This window comes from Otolemur garnettii, unplaced genomic scaffold (genome assembly GCF_000181295.1).
Source record: "Otolemur garnettii isolate 467f Iridium unplaced genomic scaffold, OtoGar3 scaffold00079, whole genome shotgun sequence".
Classification (NCBI taxonomy): Eukaryota; Metazoa; Chordata; class Mammalia; order Primates; family Galagidae; genus Otolemur; species Otolemur garnettii.
Genome location: NW_003852474.1, coordinates 1,480,683 through 1,493,753, shown reverse-complemented (window position 1 = coordinate 1,493,753; position 13,071 = coordinate 1,480,683). Strand labels below are relative to the sequence as shown.

At 42.1% G+C, this 13,071-nt stretch overlaps 1 pseudogene; it reads left to right on the top strand.

The window, feature by feature from the left end:
* Window positions 1–7,687: 7,687 nt before the first annotated feature.
* On the top strand, window positions 7,688–8,902 carry LOC100955039 (annotated as a pseudogene).
* Window positions 8,903–13,071: the final 4,169 nt, after the last annotated feature.

The window sequence follows — 13,071 nt, the reverse complement described above, 5'->3', positions numbered from 1 at the left end:
ATCTACAAATTGATGAACAAGCAAGGAAGGCCCCTTATGTTCTACCCTTCCTGTAACTCAGCCGGAGAATTTAGTGTCTCAACCCCGTCATGTACTTGTTTCAGCAGGGTGAAGAATCTTTGACTAACCCTGTGGAATTAGGATGGTAATAAGATGACAGTCATCATCAGGCCATGCTGACTGTTTGCGGCTGTCATCAGTGTTTGCAAATTACAGTGTGATGACTGTTATTAGTGTTGTTCACAAATGTTTCCCATCCTCACCATTAGGGGAGCTTGGAAAGATTAAACTTTTCTCCCTCCTAAAAGTTAGGTATCATAACTAGTCTTGTGTGATGAAATGTGCAAAATGATGTATGCCACTCATGGAAGCTTTAAGAGCTAGCCTAGGATTTGCTGCATTCCCCATTTCCAGCTTTGTTGTGGGAAGGGCTCCTACAGCAAGAAGGAGCCCTTCCAAGAAGGCAAGAAGGGCTCTTCTGAGAGGAGAGCAGTTGTAGACATTAGCCATGGGGAAAAGAACATAGTTGTCCCCATTTCTCTGAAGGAATTAGGATTCCTCAATGCCTGGAGGCTCTCAGGTAGGACTTGGAATATTGTCTCTGGAACTCATTGTATCTAGCTGTGAATCATTGAACTGGGCGAGTTTTTAATTTCATATTTTTAGAAATACAGCTCCACATTGATGACAAATTGTCTACCAATCACTATTCTCAATAACACTGTCGATATATTAGGCACATGCAATAAGTTCATAAAATTACTGGCAACATAAGTTATGGGGGAAATCTACTCTTCAAAACCTTCTCATGGAATCAAAAATATTATGTCTTATACTGTGAATATATTTTTAAAATGTTCATTAGAAAAGTTTTAATAATCAAAAATTAAATGAGGGCTGTTAGAAATGTTATTAAGCCTAGTGTTGAAAATGTAAATTATAATTTGTTTCAAAGTTTCAGAGTAGGCGTATAGAAAAATGAAATTTTGGGGTGTTCTAAAAAATGAGATAAGATAGGATACATATAATATGTATATTTGTCATACACATATGCACACACACATACATGTACACATGTATATATACATATATATGTACACATGTGTGTGCATACATATAAAAACATATACACACATATACATATTTCCTCCCCAAATAGACTTTCTTGTATTTTCTTCTGAGTTTCAAGGCTACCTTTATCATTTATCCTCATTTCAAATTTGACATTTGATTAACATCTGTGACATCTTTATAAACGACTTCTCAAGTTTTTTTATTCATGTGTAAATTTCTGAAAGTCATCTTTTGAGTTCTTGGGCTTGACTACCTTTATCATTTTAATTTTCAACATTTGATTAACAGCTGTGATATCTTTATAAATGATTCCTCAAGTTTTTTTAACCATGAATCAACTAGACTTGTACTGTGTTTTCTGTTGGCATAACTATTGATAGTTTCAAAATGCTTTGAAATAAATCTTGTCATGTGTTACAAATATATGCCTTTATATATTTGCATATACATATTTTATATGACTTTAATACCTATGAAATTTGAGTCAATAATCCTTATTTTAATAATCAAATAAAATATACTATTTGAGCAATATATACAATACACCCAGAAGACCATGATAGGTGTTCTGTGAAATACAAATTATTGGAATTTATAGCTTTCAAAAAACTGATAATTTGAGATTTTTAGTGGAATTAGAGCAATAAAGATGAGAGAGCATGTTTTAAAATAGTCTTTTGGATCTTAAAATGAAAGCCCTTCAGAACTTTATGATTGAAAATGAGCTTGGGTGTCTAAAATCAATTGTGGAATAAAATGGGGAAATATGTGGGCAATCTAAGGTTTTTATGCTTATGTTGTCTCTGTCTCCTGATCTGTCCATACCCTCATAACCAGTGTACTGGACTAAGAGAAGACTTCCTGAAAAGAGTGGAATGAAGAGAAATTTTAAAAGATTTCATTATCTGAAAACAGCAACACTGAGACTGACTGTTTAAAATTTTTTTTTAAATTAGTTTTCAGTACGTTTTCTCCCATGCCCTTTCACCTCTCCTTTCTGGCCATGGTGTGATTTGCATTTAAATCAAAGCCTAGTTTAGGCTAAAATGGATTAGGGCAATTCAGATTTTAATTTGTCCAACAGGAACTAGTTTGAGGATGTTATTTTACTTAACCCGATTTTTTGCTGTAGGCAATGGGATATTTTGACCTTAATTACATGCACATATTTAGAGCATCAGATTGTCATTCAAGCAGGCCTTGTAAATGGTTAGGCTGATAGTGCCTCTACTTTGCTTAAACCCTTCTGTGTTCCTCATTCTGGGGCTGAATGTTATCCCCACTAAAATTCATAGTCCCCAGTACCTCAGAATGTGACTGTAAAGAGGTAATTAAGTTGCAATAACATCTTTAGGATGGGCCCTACTCTAGTATGACTGGAGTCCTTATATGAAGAGAAGATTCAGACACAGACACACATGGGAAGCCACAGGAAGAAGACGGCATCCATAGCCCAAGGGGAAGGTCTCCCAAAAGCTGACCCTGCCAACATCTTGATCTCAGTCTTTCAGCCTCAGAACTGCGAGAACATACACATCTGTTGTTCAAGCCACCCAGTCTGTGGTACTTTGTTATGACAGCTCTGGGAAACTAGTACATTCTTCTCACATTTAGGAAAATCTTAGAGCTGTCCACGACTTGGCCTTTGCCCAACACTCTAGTTTCATTTTCCTTCACTGACCTTTTCCCAAGCTTGCTCCAGCCTTTTCAGACACCTTATAGTTCCCCAACACAGTGTGTGAAATATCTCTAGGCCTTTGCATATGCCATGATGATGCTTAAAGGAATGCTCTTTTTTTTTTCTAGATGCAACAGGTGAATTTTACCCTTCTGTGCAGGCATTCTTGCAACTTCAACCTGGTGTCAACCATTCTTTGCTTCGAAATATTCTTAAACCTTGTGGACATGTAGTACTTCAATTATTCCATCAGAATAACTCCTGAAGGGCAACAGCATCCTTTCTTGGGATCTATGAGATGAGTAATAAATGTGCGTCACCACATATTGATTGTGAAAACATTTTCACGGTTTTCTGAGAATTTTCTAACATTCTTTGACATTCTCAGTTTGGCCTGATTTGGTTGTGTGTAAGCAAAAGAATACTAGAATATTTATGCAATCATTAGGCCACATATGATATTATTGACTACTTCGAGTAGTTGTGGCAAGAAAAACAGGTTGTTGCTAGAAAAAAAATACTTCATTTTTCAGGACTACACAGAACAAAGACAAATTACCTGGCATAGTAGTCAGGATTCTTGGTTGCAAGTGATAGAAACGGACTTTGGTCAATTGATCAGAAAAGGAGGGATGCTGAATAGTTTACAGTGACAGTGAGAAGGTTGAAGAACAAGTCTGGAGAGAAGCAGGAAGCTCGGCAACCAGACTGCCAAGTGCAGTCTGGCTAAGATCCCATCAGGACTCATATCCCAGCTGTCTCAGAGACTTACCCGAGAAGCAAGATGCAGAGTCCTGGGGAAGAAGATCCATTTGCTCCAGCCTAGGCTACGTGCCCACACCTCAGATTGCTGGCAGGGGCCACCGAGAGGAAGCATCTGGTCTCTCCCAGCTCCATGCTGGCAAGGAGGGCTCTGACTTCCATAAGGACTCATAAGGAGGCATTCTTCCAAAAGTGGAAGAGTGTCTGAATCGGGGTAGCAACCCTCCTCACAAAAATGTTAACTATTTCCACAGATCACCCCTATGAATACCCAACATCTGTGTGTATCTTTCTTTCATTCTTATACTTTTGGCCTTCTTGCCTAAAATAATACAGCCACTCCTTCTGTGACTGCTAGCACAGCACTCCCTATGGGGGATAATCCAAGTCATTGTCATTTGCTTCAACCAACTCCAAATCTCTTGGGCAATACACAATCTTCTGAATTAATCGTGATGCCCTCTCAATGCTCTGCAATATTTGCTCTCAGATTCAAGGCTAATACCACCAGAACACCTGTGTGTGATGTGGGAAAGAAGGCAGGAAAGAAAAAGATCATTAAAAATATATGAACATATGCATGACCCAGCAGGGAAGAAAATATCACTAGAGACTACATTCCCCATAATCTATTCCACGTTCCTTCCTGCTCCAGCCAATAACTCAGTTGTTGTTTACCCATCGGGATAACTCAACTTTTCCTTACTCAAGAGTCTTAGTCCTTGGTGCAGTAAGTAGCCCAGGCACAGTTACAGCAGTGGGCATGGTAGTGTGTACCTGGATGATCACTGGCTCCATCCACACTCCTTTCCAGTGCCATTGTGTAACAGAACTCAGTATTTCCTCCATAGCCAGGAGCTGTGCCTTGCAAAAACACTACAGCTTCTCACTACTTTTTTTTTTCCCAAATAGTATGAAAGCACAAATGGCCAAGTATTTGGAGACATTTCTGTGTTCCATAGTAGTAATGTTTCTTCCATGGCTAACAAACTTCCAAACAAGAAAAGCCCTGAATTGCAGAAACTGGAAATGAAAATGTTCCGTTAGACATTTAGTCCAATCATGAGCCACACTACTCCCTTCATTCTCAGCCTCAGAGCCATTTATTTTGTTCAAGAGTGAGAAAGCACCACATACTGATTGCTGGGTTTGTGGACATCTTGCACCCACAGGACAGCATCCCAGCAAGGAAAACCTTGCAAGAGGTTTTTCTCCCACCCAGGGTCAAAACTGAGTTTTTTGTATATAGTAGAATCTTTGTAAGTTGACCACGTCAGGGACTATAACAAACTAGTCAACACATGGAGGTGGTTACCGTAAGGAACAACGTCTGCTGTACTGATACACACATGTGGTGCATGTCCGGTCTATGAAAATTGGGTCAATTTAAGGAGGTGGTCATTGTAGGGAATTGGTCAACTATGGAAGGTCTACTGACTATTTCCCAGACTCCATACTGCCTACATCTGGATGATAGTACACCTGGTAAGAGCAGTCAATCCCACAAACATCAATATATTGCCTTCTTTTATTTTGTTTATAAAATTTATTTATGTAAGATGTGTAGAAAACCTACGGATGGTGACATTGAAGCATGAGGTACAGTCAGTAGTCATCCCAGTGCTGCATAGCAGTTGTGCTTCTGTGACAGAAGGAGCCCAGTGAGGTCCGTGTGTCAGCGAGAGCTGGCAGCTTTCCATAGTTTGGTGAATGGTGGGCACTCCGCAGTGGGGATAGCAAAGTGGTCTTGGTAAAATTACTTTTGAGCCCATGTTTTGGCTGTATCCTAGCATTTGTCTGCTCTCTAGATTCCCACCAAGCAAGCAGTTGGGTGGCTGGAGTAATAAGCTGACCAGCACTCCAGAGGAGGACATCTCATTGGCCAGTGAGCAGCCACACAGAGCACAGATATTCTGACACTCTAAGACACTCCAGAAAGACAATCACATTCTCTTCTCCAAACTTTGGCTCCCTAGTTCCACAAGTTCCTTCTAAAGCCCTGGCTGTGTGGTCAATGCACTCAGCAGCAGTCAATCAGTGCATCCCATTCCCTGGCCACTTCTCATGCCAGGAAATGCAGGGAATGAAATACATGCCTTGATGTTGTGCTTATTGCAGAGATGTGCCTCCTCCACTGTCTTTTAGTGCCACCACTCTGTGGGGCTGCAGTGCTCAACCGGTGCTGTGATGCCACACAGAACTGTCTACTTCCTCGTAACTGTCTATTTCCATTCATTGAGAATTTCACCTGAAGACAAAGGTGAAGGGAGGAGGCCCTCTGAGAGTGGGTCTCCAGGCTTATTAGATGGTAAAGTGTGAAGCTTATGTAACATGGAGCTGATAGTGCCCAGGATAGTGCAGTGAGCTCAGGTCACACGGCCCCCTGGTGTATCTCATAGGGATGTTTCAGCATGCAAACAACAGGGAATCCACCACAGGGCAACTCAAGCACATGGGGCTTTGTTTTTCTCCCATACAAATAAATTGTGGGGCATGCAGGCTCAGTAACCAAGGGCCAGTGTCTTTGCTCTTCTCTTGGCTTTTTGCTTTTGGGCATGAGCCTCGGGCAAAAGCTGCTTCTAGTCAGCCATCTTTCCACAATTCATTCAGGTTTAATGTTTCATTGTTAAGTTCAAGATCTTCAGCCTGGAAACGCAGGCAGGATTTCTATGTCACAGTCTTGAGACAGAATTGTGTTTTTCAGCTTTCTGATTTTGGTTTTAAAATGTCTCCTTCATCTTCAGTCATCCACATTCCAGGCAGGAGAAAGTGGAAAAGGAGTCATACTGGTGCAGCATCTCTTTATCAGGAGAGGAAGATCTTTATCAGAAGCCCCTGGAGACTTCTATTCTGGTCTCATTGGCCAGAAGTTGGCATGGGAGATTTGATGAAGTAGTTCTCCTAGTCCTGTTAAAGGCACCAACACGGGGGGAGGGTGGGGGGAGAGTTTGGGCGTGGGGCTTGGTTTGGCGGTCAATGGCTCCCACAGCGATAGAGTCAGGCAGTCGGCTGCTACAGGGCCTTGGAGCAAACAAAGAGCTGTTTCTCAAAGGGAAAGTAATGCTGGTGCTGAGAAGCAGGGCCTCTTCTTCTGCAGTGCGACTTGCCCCAGGTCTGAGACAGCAGCTCAGCCTGCCGCGGGCACTTGGCCCTCCATTGGCTGCACCAGCATGTAAGTTGATTGACCCCAACGGCTTTCCTGCAGCTGGATCACTTGAAAAGCTGTCTTTTTCTCTGAGTATCAGTCAAGTAATTTGGAAAAATGGTAAATGAATCTGAGTGTGCCACCCAAGAGTTATGGAATATTGCTATTGCTTCCAAAGTCCAGACGTTTCTTCTTCATCGTGGTAGGGAGCTCTGAGTTTAGCAACTTGGCCTTCACTTGTGAGGATGGGGAGTAGTATCCGGGTGTGCTCCAGACACCCCAAGGCTTAACATATATCCATGGCATGCATCACCCACCCTTTGGGTACCCATTTCCATTGTCATTTCGGGTATCTGCTTCTTCCTAACTGGCAGGTACAGAACATGATTTCATAGTTATTAACATGTTCATCTCTTGTAAGTTTCTCTACCTACTCAATGTCTCTGGGAGCAGTATGGGAATCATTGCAGGTACTAAAAATAATTATTCTGAGTATGCTTATTCTTCTAGAGAAACTTGGAGCTAGAAACTACAAGAATAGTCCTAAGAGGAGCCATGATTGATATTTCAACAACTGCAAAGGGATCTCTGGTCAGCATTGTACTTTTCACTAATCTCTGTGGTGCCCCCACCCTGACCAGTGCATTACAGTGATAGTCTAGGTCACCAGGAATTAGCAACCTTTCACAGCTTCATTAAGACCTATTTTGCACCCATTTCAATGGTACAATTTAATGATTGGTAAATTTACTATGTTGTGCACCTATCACCACTAATCAGCTTTAGAATATTTTCTTCAGTCTGATAAGGTCTCTCTTGCACACAGGTAAGAGAGGTCCTATTGGAGTGGTAAAAATAACATCAAATTAGACTTTGAAAAAAAATTGAAAATAATGGCATCATATTCCATCATACCAATGAGTGACAGTAATTTACTTTAACCATGATGAACATTTAGGCTGTTTAGACTCGCTGCTTCTGGTTCTTGCTGGATGTTCTCCCGCTGTTTTGCTGCTCCTTGGTTTGCAATGGAAGAAGAAATGGCTGCACGAGTCATTGATGATGGCTCCAGCATGTGCAAAGCTGACTTTGCAGAGGAGCCAGAGCTGTGTTCCCCTTCATAGTCAGGCACCCCTGGCAACAGGGCATGATGGTGGACATGGCCAGAAGGACTCGTCCCTGGGTGATGAGGCCCAGAGCAAGTGTGGCATCCTGACAATAAAGTACCCCATCGAGCACTGCATGATCACCAACTGGTACAAAATAGCAAAGATCTGGCACGACACTGTCTACAACGAGCTGTGCATGGCCTCCACAGAGCACCTGATGCTGCTGGTGGAGGCTCCCTGAACCCCAGGGCCAACAGAGAGAAGATGACCCAGCTCAGGTTTGAGACCTTCAACACCTGGCCATGTATGTGGCCATCCAGGCCATTCTGTCTCTGGACACCCCTGGATAGACCAATGGCATCCTCATGTACTCTGGAGAAGGGATCACCCACACGCCCATCTACCAGGTGTACACCCTCCCCCATGCTATCCTGGATCTCGACCAGGCTGGCCAGACCAACTGACTACTTCATGAAGACCCCCATGGAGGGGGGCTACAGCTTCACCACCACAACTGAGTGCGAGATTGTGCCAGACATCAAGGAGAAGCTGTGCTACTTCACCTTGAACTAGGAGGAGGAGATGGCCACTGCTGTGTTCTCCTCCTCCCTGAAGAACTGCTACAAGCTTCCTGATCACCACTGGCAACAAACGGTTCTGGTGCCCAGAGTTGCTCTTCCAGCCTCCTTCCTGGGTGTGGAATCCTGCAGCATCCTCGAGAGGACCTTCCACTCCATCATGAAGTGTGATGGGGACATTCGCAAGCACCTGTGTGCCAGCACAGTGCTGTCTGCTGGCACTACTGTGTGCCCAGGTGTCACTCACAGGATATAGAAGGAAATCACTATTCTAGCGCCCAGCACAGTGAAGATCCAGATCATCGAGCCCCCGGAGTGCAAGTACTCGGTGTGGATCAGCGGTTCCATCCTGGCCTCACTGTCCATCTTCCAGCAGATGTGGATCAGGGAGTGGGAGTACCATGAGTCCATGCCCTCCATCATTCACTGCAAATGCTTCCAAGCCCACTGCGAGCAGATGCTCAGTGCCTGCTGCACAAACTGGTTCACAATACAGCTGTGCTCTGGCGAATACACACCTTATGCTTGCCTCATGAAGACTGGAAGATGGCTTTGACAAGAAAAAGTCCCTGAAGCTTGTATCTGGTATCAGCACTGGATTGTTGAACTTGTTGCTGATTTTGACCTTGTATTCAAGTTTACTGTTCCCTTGATGTGTTTAATGCTCTGTACATGTCTTTGATTTGAACCCCTGAGACCTGTGGCTTAGTCACCTTTGGCTAGGGCAAGAGAACAATCTTGTGGAAGAGAAATCTGTGGCCTGGTGAATTCTTTGTGGCTATCAGCCTCTCAATGTGTGCAGGGACTAAATCAGAGCTGACCATTCTAGGATCTCCAGGGGCTGGCAAGATTCCTGCCTAGTCCTCACTCCTGTCTTGCTGGTCTAACAGGGTTGGAAAAGTCCAAGCCTTTGGGACCCAGTTACGGTTCTTACCTGATGTTTTCCTGTCAGAACACCATGGGTGATTACTTGGCTTGAGTTGGAAGCAGTTTGCATCTATACCTGAAAATTTATTTATCCTCTTAATTTATGTAAGGTTTTTGTAAACAATTATCAATTCTTTAAAGAGATGTCACATTTAGATTTTCTACTGCTATGTAACAATATTAGACCCCAGGAACACAGTCATTGTGTAAGAAAATAAAGTGCTACAGTAAACAAACAAAAAATAATTTTAGATTGTTTAACACTTTGAGATAATGCTCAAAAAGATATAGATATAATGAGCATAACAGGTTGTAAATATCTGTGTACATTTCTTGATACATACCTAGGATAAATTCTTAAATGCAGAATTAGTGGACATTAATATTTTTAAGCAAAGAACATGCAGAAGTTGTGAAAATCAAAGATAACCAAAGAAAGAATAAAAATAGTGGAAAGGCCTTTTCTGATTTTGCTGTTGGCAAAAGTGTCAGGAGAACAATTATTTTCAGAGACAGCTGACACCTACTGTAATGAAGAAGGTGCAGCCTTTTCCCCATAGGCCCTAGAGTGTCCCTAGGCAGCTCTGGCAGCTTCTCTGTGCCTGCACCTCTGTTGCCAGAAAATAAATTCCTTGGAAGCTGCCAGTAAAATTTCAAACCTGACTGTTGCTAAAATCTTGAAGCCAAAAGCCACATAAATGATCCAAGGTCTGGGCCAAAATGGGCAGCTGTGATTTCTTTTCCTCCATTTATTTTTCCTTGTGTGTACAGTATTCTATTTTTAGAGAACTAGGCCATAGGGACACTAACCAGAGATGCTTGGAGTATGACATGGCCACCCCTAGACCAACTGCAGCACTCTAGTGCCTCAGGTGAGAGTTCTTCACCTACCTGTCAGAGGCCTCACATCCGTGTATCTGAGAAAACACATTTCAGTTTCTCCCTGTGAGTTAATGAGGCACCAGGGCTGGAATTCAGACCCTGCAATTCTCAAGTGGCCCCCAAACCACTAACTTATCATACTCACTTCAAACATTTTGCCACCACCACATCTAAGAGGATAACTCTGACAAATCTTCAAGTCTTTAAGTCTTTAACCTGTAGCAAAAATATGTCATTTCAATAGGTACTTTTCTTGTGCTTTGCTATTTTCCAGAAAGTTCTTAGCTAGACTACAAATGGTTTTGCACTCAAGGTATTAAATTCCCAGTGTTGAATGATTCCATTTAGGTTTCAGTGTTGAGTACTGGTGCTTTAGTTTACCTCCTCCTCATATAAGAAGAACAATCTTTCCTTTTGAAGGACTATAAGCTCTAGAAGACAAAAAAGGTCTGATGTGTCTTAGAAAGGCTCCTTGGGAGAGCCTGGGGAAATCCAATTCACAGCCACACTGGGCACCATGACGCCCTGTAGGCTGACCTCCTGGGCTCCTCCAAGGTCCTGGGTCCAAGGCCTCCTTCTGTCTCCTACTGCTCGCTGGTCGATGCTCAGTACAAATGGACAAAGGGCAAGGCTAGCATGAGCCTGTGATATCAGGAAGCTGAGTATGAACTCACATACTTTTTAACATATTTACAAAGATGTAAAAATAACATGATAACCTATTTTACATCATATCTTATTAGATATTATTTTATTTGAGGTTATTATGAAAAATAAATTTATCTCAAGAGAATGAGAAGACAGCCATAAACTGGGGGAAAATACTTGCAAAAGATTGATCTGATAAAGGCTTGTTATCCAAAATAAACAAAGAATTCTTAAGACTCAGCACTAAGGAAAAAAAAAAGATTAAAAAATATGTAAAATGGCTGAATAGCTACCTTACCAGAGAGGATACACAGATGGCAAATAAGCATATGAAAAGATGCTCAACGTGACATGTCCTTAGGAAACTATAATTTTTTTTTTTTTTTTTTTGCAGTTTTTGGCCAGGGCTGGGTTTGAACCCGCCACCTCTGGTATATGGGGCCAGCACCCTACTCCTTTGAGCCACAGGTGCTGCCCCAAATTAAAACATAATTAGATAGCAATTCCCATGTACTAGAAATGGCCCAAGTGCAGAGCACTGACAACACCAAATGCTGCCAAGGATGTGGAGCAACAGGAACTCTCATTCACTGTGGGGATGCAAAATGGTGCAGCCACTTTGCAAAGCTGACATTCCAAAACTTGAAAGCAATCAAGGTGTCCTTCAGTAAGTAAATAAGCCATGGTACATCCCAACAATGAAATATCATTCAGTGCATGAAAAATAAATGGAGAAGGCTTAAGTGCATGTTATTACCACTTGATAGACGCCAAATCTGAAAAGGTTACAAACTGTGTGATTCCAAGTATATGGAATTATGAGAAAAGCAAATGGAGACAGTAAAAGGATCAGAGGTTGCCAGGAACCCAGGAGAGGGAGGGATTCATAGGTAGAATTTTTAAGCCAGTGAAACTACTTTACATGATACTGTAATGCTGGAGACTGTACACCTGTCACAATCCATGGAATGCACAATAGCACAAGTGAACCCTAACTTAAACTATGGACTTTGATAACACTGTGTCAGTGTAGACTCACTAATTGTAACAAACCTCTCACCCTGGTGTGAGATGCAATAGCAGGGGCAGCTGTGAGTATGTGGGGGCAGGGGCCATGTGGGAAATATTCGTACTTTCCACTCCATTTTGCTGTGAACCTAAAACTATTCTGAAACATAAAAATCTCTCAATCAATTAACAATTGTGTGTGTGTGTATACATGGGTTAGTATATATACATGTACATATATATTTCCCAACTCTTTTTGTGGAGAGACCTAGAAGTAGCAACACTCCAGTAGCAAGAAACACTCTTGATGCCCAGATCTTGGTTTTTGAATACAGTATCATTTTCTAATAAAAGAAGCCAGAGGTCTTGGGCGGCACCTGTGGCTCAAAGGAGTAGGATGCTGGCCTACTAGTGGAGGTGGTAGGTTCAAACCCTGCCCCTGCTTAAAAAAAAACAGAGCTCCTTGGAGAAGTGGTTGATTTGATTTCCACTGTTACAGATTGAATGTTTGTGTCCCCTGCCTCACAATATCTATGTTGAAGCCCTGCCCCCTAACCTGATAGAATTTGGTATTTGGCCTTTGTGTTCGATGAGGTGATGTATAATAAAAGACAACAAGAGGGCGCTCTCTCTCTCTCTTTCCACCATGTGAGCACACACCCAGATGGCAGCCGCCTACCAGCCAAGAAAGAGAGGCCTCAGAAGGAAACTTCCCTTACAGGCACCTTGATCTTGCACTTCCAGCCTCCCTCTAGAAGTATGAGAAATAAATGTCTGCTGTTTGAGGCACCCAACTGACTCATTGACCAAGGCTGGGGCAGCAATAATGCAGGATGAGCCTGGGTCCTCTGTCTTTTGACACAGGAAATAAGTAAATGCTAAAAAGAAAATGAAAGAAGGAGAGAGAGAAAGAAAGAAGAAAGCACATTAAAAGGACATAAGAACCAATCTGAAAGAGTTTCTGGTGGGCCAAAGTGAAACAATTTGAGTAATGCAATAAAAATAATTATATACCACTATGTAATCACAATGAGGGAACTAGAAAATGACCAATGGAGCACCGCAGTGATACTCGTAGCAGTTGGGACCTGCTGATAGATGTTACAACTAGTGGGCAGAAGTTTAAGAAGAACCAGATGTTTGCACAGCCTCAAAGAAGATCCATGAACAAGTCAAGTTAGCATATTGTTACTATTAATGTTTATAAAAAATCTTTTAACAGACCATAGTATTCACACATAATATAATTTTGATTTTCTT